Here is a 7,069-nt window from a genome sequence, read left to right as displayed (position 1 = left end):
GGGCTCTCCCTGAGCGATAGGATGACAAGCTCGGTCATCCGGGAGTTATCTCAGAGTAGAGCCGCTGCTCCTTCACATCGAGAGGAGCAAGATGAGGTGGCTTGGGCATCTGATTCGGATGCCTCCCTGGTGAGGTGTTCCGGGCACGTCCCACCTGGAGGAGACCCGTGGGACGACCCAGGACATGCTGGAGAGACTACATCCTTCGGCTGGCCTCGGAACGCCTCAGGATCCCCACGGAAGAGATGGATGAAGTGGCTGGGGAGAGGGAAGTCTGGGCGTCCCTACTAAAGCTACTGCCCCCACGACCCGACCTCGGATAAGCGGTAAAAAATGGATGGATGCATGTCTTTACATAAATGCAGCCCTACAAGGGGCACAAGCAACTGCAAACCGTAGGCCGGTCCCAAGCCCGATAAATGAAGAGGGTTGCATCAGGAAGGTCATCCTACTTAAAACATTTCCACACAAATATGATCGTTCATCCAAAGAATACCATACCGGATCGGTCGTGGCCTAGGTTAACAACTTCCGCCACCGGCGATGTTAAGCTACAGGCGCCAGCGGAAATTCAGCAACTGTGGGTCAGAGACGAAGGAGCGGTTGAAAGTGGGTCCTTACGCAGAAAGAGAAGCGGAAACCACAGAGCCTAGAAACAAAAGTAGGGACTTTGAATGTTGGAACTATGACAGGGAAAGGTAGGCAGTTGGCTGACATGATGATTAGCAGAAAGGTAGAGATATTTTGTGTGTCCAGGAGAGCAGGCGGAAATGCAGTAAGGCTAGAAGCTTAGCCAGGCCTGGAGGTGGGGCTCGACGGCGAGCGCCTGGTGGCCGGGCCTGCACCCATGGGGCCCGGCCGGGCACAGCCCGAAAGGGTAACGTGGGTCCCCCTTCCCATGGGTTCACCACCTGTGGGAGGGGCCATAGGGGTCGGGTGCAGTGCGAGCTGGGCGGAGGCCGAAGGCGGGGACATTGGCGATCCGATCCCCGGCTACAGAAGCTGGCAATAGGGACGTAGAATGTCACCTCTCACGCCCGAACTGGTGTGTGAAGTTGAGATGTTCCGACTAGATAGAGTCGGACTCGCCTCCACACACTGCTTGGGCTCTGGTACCAGTCTTCTTGAGAGGGGTTGGACTCTCTTCCACTCTGGAGTTGCCCACGGTGAGAGGCGCCGAGCAGGTGTGGGTATACTTATTGCCCTCCGGCTGGCTCGGCGCCTGTACGTTGGGGTTCACCCCGGTGGCCGAGACGGTAGCCCCCTCCGCCTTCGGGTGGGGGAACGGGTCCTGACTGTTGTATGCGCCTATGCACCAAACAGCAGTTCAGAGTACCCACCCTTTTTGGAGTCCTTGGAGGGGGTGCTGGAGAGCTCTCGTGCTGGGGACTCCATCGTCGTGAATGCTCACGACCTGGAAGGGTATGATTGGGAGGAACGGCCCCCCCGATCAGAACCTGAACTGTTCTGTTATTGGACTTCTGTGCTCATCACGGATTGCCCATAACGAACACCATGTTCAAGCATAAAGGTGTCCACACGTGCACTTGGCACCAGGACACCCTAGGTCACAGTTCCATGATCGACTTTGTGGTCATGTCATCGGACCGCATGTCTTGTGAAGAGAGGGGCGCAGCTGTCAACTGATCACCACCTGGTGGTGAGTTGGCTCCGATGGTGGGGGAAGATGCCGGTCCGACGTGGCAGGCCCAAACGTATTCTGAGGGTCTGCTGAGAACGTCTTGCAGAATCCCGTCAGAAGGAGTTTTAACTCCCACCTCCGACAGAACATTGCTCATGTTCCGGGGGAAGCGGGGGACATCGAGTCCGAGTGGACCATGTTTCGCGCCTCCATTGCTGAGGTGGCCGACAGGAGCTGTGGCCGTAAGGTAGTTGGTGCCTGTCGTGGCGGCAATCCCCGAACCCGTTGGTGGACACCAACGGTGAGGGATGCCGTTAAGCTGAAGAAGGAGTCTTCTAGTCTTCTATACCTGACCACTTGTACCAGGCCAGACTTAAGCTTTGTGATGAGCAGGTTGTCACAGTAATTTGATGTATTTAGTTTAGGATTTATTGAGTATTCGTATTAGAGTGAACTAGACTGCAGCCCTATGGGGGGCACAAGCCAGTGCAAACTGTAGGCCGGTCCCAAGCCCGGATAAAAGCAGAGGGTTGCGTCAGGAAGGGCATCCGGTTTAAAACTTTGCCAAACAAATATGAGCGTTCATCCAAAGAATTCCATACCGGATCGGTCGTGACCCGGGTTAACAACGTCCGCCACCGTCTCGGTCAACCTGCAGGGCGCCGTTGGAAATTCAGCTACTGTGGGTCGAAGTCGAAGAAGAAGAAGAAGAAGAAGAGGTGGAAAGCGGGTTCTTCGGCAGAAAGAGAAGAGGAAAACACAGAGCCTAGAACTGAATGTGGGGACTTTGAATGTTGGGACTACGACAGGAAAATCTCGGGAGTTGGTTGACATGATGATTAGGAGAAAGGTCGATATATTGTGTGTCCAGGAGACTAGGTGGAAAGGCAGTGAGGCGAGAAGTTTAGGAGCAGGGTTTAAATTATTTTACCATCGAGTGATGAGGCTGAAACTTGAAATTGAGGGTGTTATGTATAATGTGATTAGTGGCTATGCCCCACAGGTAGGATGTGACCTAGAGGTTAAAGAGAAATTCGGGAAGGAGCTCGACAAAGTAGTTCTGAGCACCCCGGACAGAGAGAGTGTCGTGATTGGTGCAGGAAATGGGGGTGATGAAGAAGTGATGGGTAAGTACGGCATCCAGGAAAGGAACTTGGAGGGAGAGATGGTGGTAGACTTTGCAAAAAGGATGCAAATGGCTTTCGTGAACACTTTTTCCAGAAGAGGCAGGAACATTGGGTGACCTACAAGAGCGGAGGTAGAAGCACAAAGGTGGATTACATCTTGTGCAGACGATGTCATCTGAAGGAGGTTACCAACTGTAAGGTAGTGGTAGGGGAGAGTGTGGCTAGACAGCATCGGATGGTAGTGTGTAAGATGACTCTGGTGGTGGGGAGGAAGATTAGGAAGACAAAGGCAGAGCAGAGAACCATGTGGTGGAAGCCGAGAAAGCAAGAGTGTCGTGCGGCTTTTCGGGAAGAGGTGAGACAGGCTCTCGGTGGACGGGAGGAGCTTCCAGAAGACTGGACCACTGCAGCCAAGGTGATCAGAGAGGCAGGCAGGAGAGTACTTGGTGTATCTTCTGGCAGGAAAGGAGAGAAGGAGACTTGGTGGTGGAACCTCACAGTACAGGAAATCATACAAGGAAAAAGGTTAGCTAAGAAGAAGTGGGACACTGAGAGGACCGAGGAGAGGCGAAAGGAATACATTGAGATGCGACACAGGGCAAAGGTAGAGGTGGCAAAGGCAAAACAAGAGGCATATGATGACATGTATGGCAGGTTGGACACTAAAGAAGGAGAAAAGGATCTATACAGGCTGGCCAGACAGGGATAGTTGGGAAGGATGTGCAGCAGGTTAGGGTGATTAAGGATAGAGATGGAAATGTGTTGACTGGTGCCAGTAGTGTGCTGGACAGATGGAAAGAATACTTGGAGTTGATGAATGAGGAAAATGAGAGAGAAAGGAGAGTAGAAGAGGCAAGTGTGGTGGACCAGGAAGTGGCAATGATTAGTAAGGGGGAAGTTAGAAAGGCATTAAAGAGGATGAAAAATGGAGAGGCAGTTGGTCCTGATGATATTCCTGTGGAGGTATGGAAGCATCTAGGAGAGGTGGCTGTGGAGTTTTTGACCAGCTTGTTCAATAGAATTCTAGCGCGTGAGAAGATGCCTGAGGTCAGAAGGAGCTACATTGTGTCTTTGTAGATCTAGAGAAAGCGTATGACAGGGTACCCAGAGAGGAACTGTGGTACAGCATGCGGAAGTCTGGAGTGGCAGAAGTATATTATAATAATACGGGACATGTACGAGGGCAGCAGAACAGCGCTGAGGTGTGCTGTAGGTGTGACAGATGAATTTAAGGTGGAAGTGGGACTGCATCAGGGATCAGCCCTGAGCCCCTTCCTGTTTGCAGTGGTGATGGATAAGCTGACAGATGAGGTTAGACTGGAATCCCCGTGGACCATGATGTTTGCAGATGACATTGTGATCTGCAGTGAAAGCAGGGAGCAGCTGGAGGAACAGTTAGAAAGATGGAGGCATGCACTGGAAAGCAGAGGAATGAAGATTGGCCGAAGTAAAACAGAATATATGTGCATGAATGAGAGGGGTGGTGGGGGAAGAGTGAGGCTACAGGGAGAAGAGATAGCAAGGGTGGAGGACTTGAAATACTTGGGGTCAACAGTCCAGAGCAATGGTGAGTGTGGTCAGGAAGTGAAGAAACGGGTCCAAGCAGGTTGGAACGGGTGGAGGAAGGTGTCAGGTGTGTTATGTGACAGAAGAGTCTCTGCCAGGATGAAGGGCAAAGTTTAGAAAACAGTGGTGAGGCCAGCCATGATGGACGGATTAGAGACAGTGGCACTGAAGAGACAACAGGAAGCAGAGCAAATGAAGATGTTGAGGTTCGCTCTCGGAGTGACCAGGTTGGATCAAATTAGAAATGAGCTCATCAGAGGGACGGCCGAGGTTCGATGTTTTGGAGACAAAGTTAGAGAGAGCAGACTTCGATGGTTTGGACACATCCAGAGGAGAAATAGAGTATATTGGTAGAAGGATGATGAGGATGGAGCTGCCAGGCAAGAGAGCTAGAGGAAGACCAAAGAGAAGGTTGATGGATGTCGTGTGGGAAGACATGAGGGCAGTTGGTGTTTGAGAGGAGGATGCAGGAGATAGGCTTACATGGAAAAGGATGATGCGCTGTGGCGACCCCTAAAGGGACAAGCTGAAAGGAAAGAAGAAGAAGAAGAAGAAGAGTGAACGAGGCTGCATGTTTCGGGGTTGTTGATCTCTGAATACCAGAGATTGATAGGGGGATTAATGAGATACAGAGTTTTATTGTGTAACTGGTCTGGGTGTGAACATGGGTGTTTATTGCAGGGAGAATAAAATGTAAATCAGATGAGGGTGTGGGGGTGTGATGCAGGAAAGCTTCCAGCAGGGTGCATGTTGATCCAGCGGGGAACATTTGTTGGAGACGACAATGGCTGCAGGTCCTAGACTGGCCTGCCGCTAGACGATTGTCCGCGTAAATCGGATTGGCCTATTTTGAGTTCAAAAGGGTAACCTTCGCCGAAAGGCGATTTATTTGCATGTATGAGCCAGCCACCCTTCTCCTAAAATCTGCAACCTGTGGATTATTCTGGACTCAACCCTATTTTCCAATCCCATATCAAACTCATCACAAAATTAGCTTTCATCCACCGGAAACAAATTTCAAGACTGCCCATCACTCATCATGGACGACTACTGTTTCTTGTCCTGTACGTGATAACTAGCAAGGTCTTGGACATGCTCCAATATGTTGACATTCCTGCTTACTTCTCAGTCACTCAAACCTCTGGCAGCACATCACCCCCACCCTCATGCACCTTCACTGGCAACCAATCAAGTGGACCACTGTGGACCACACACACGTACACACACTGTTTGGAGACCCTGAAAGCCGCTCTATAAATGTCGTATTTAATCTATAATCTAATCATCCATCCATCCATCCATCCATTTTCTGAGCCGCTTCTTCTCACTCGGGTCGCGGGCGTGCTGGAGCCTATCCCAGCTATCTTCGGGCAGGAGGCGGGGTACACCCTGAACTGGTTGCCAGCCAATCGCAGGGCACATACAAACAAACAACCATTCGCATTCACGGGCAATTTAGAGATTTCAATTAACCGAGCATGCATGTTTTTGGGGTGTGGGAGGAAACCGGAGTGCCCACGCGGGTACGGGGAGAACATGCAAACTCCACACAGGCCGGCCCAGGGATTGAACCCCGGTCCTCAGAACTGTGAGGCTAACGCTCTAACCAGTCGTCCACCGTGCCTCCATTTGGGAATAGATTCGGTAATTTTTTTTAAATGTAACCAGTGTGACTGTGAAATAAATACTTGGATACTGGAAAGTCGAGGTGAAATTTCCGAAATTGGTTTTGTTTTTTGTAAAGATATCAGGTAAAGTTAATTATGGAAAAACAAAAAAAAAGCAAGCGATAACCAACCATTCTGGCAAATGATAATAATGGCAAATGCATTCACACTTTATTTGAATAAAATGCAAATGACAAGTTGGATTAACACTCGGTTTACCTGCTACTACTGATGTGTTTTGAAAAATGATGAAAATCTTATTGTAATTGAAAAACACCTCATTTATGCATGTTCAAATCGTATTTATTAGTACTCACTCACGAGTCACGATGTGTGACGTAGTGGTGACGTTAGTTCCCATCTGTCCAGGGTGAGACACTTTCCAGTCTGCCTGCTCGATGCTCTCTTTGACTACTTTGGTCTGTTTTAGTAGTGTTGGTGTTCGTTTTGGTGAAGTACAGTATGTCCGTGAAGGAATTTCAAATGTGTTTCCCAACCTTTTAGCTCTCGATTGTGCTATCATGAAGAAAACCTGGATGAAATGTCTCACAAATTGATGGTTGGCCTCGGCTTGCTTCTTGCTTGTGCGTGATTGTGGCTTTTCATATTACTTATATTTCACGACTTGTCGACGGCGGCGGTCGGCAAAAAGGTTATTGCATGCCCGTCATGTTTTTTTCTTCAATTGTTTCTTATGACTGGAAAACCAAAGAGTGTCCATACTTTTCATCACATACGTTACTGATTTAACTTTGATGGACATTCAGTGGCCTGGATTCAACCTTTGCAGATTCCACTCGTGAAGTTTTGCGTTCTGCATTGCGCACTTCTCATCCTGCGCAGTGCGCAGTGGATCATGGGAGATGTGATTTGCTTCTTAGACTGGTCCATTCAATCGTGCCAGAAAAAAAAAACACAGTTTGATTCTCTCATGTTCCCAAACTTAATCGAGTCACGCTGAACAATATATCATTAAAAGTGGTAGAAAAATAAATAAACAAAAAATAATAAAAAAAACACACATTCATCCATCTCAAGTCTGCTGTACGAAAATCCAATCTAATCTA

The sequence above is a fragment of the Phyllopteryx taeniolatus genome, unplaced genomic scaffold, assembly GCF_024500385.1.
Source record: "Phyllopteryx taeniolatus isolate TA_2022b unplaced genomic scaffold, UOR_Ptae_1.2 contig_34, whole genome shotgun sequence".
Lineage (NCBI taxonomy): Eukaryota > Metazoa > Chordata > Actinopteri > Syngnathiformes > Syngnathidae > Phyllopteryx > Phyllopteryx taeniolatus.
This window is presented reverse-complemented; position numbering follows the sequence as displayed.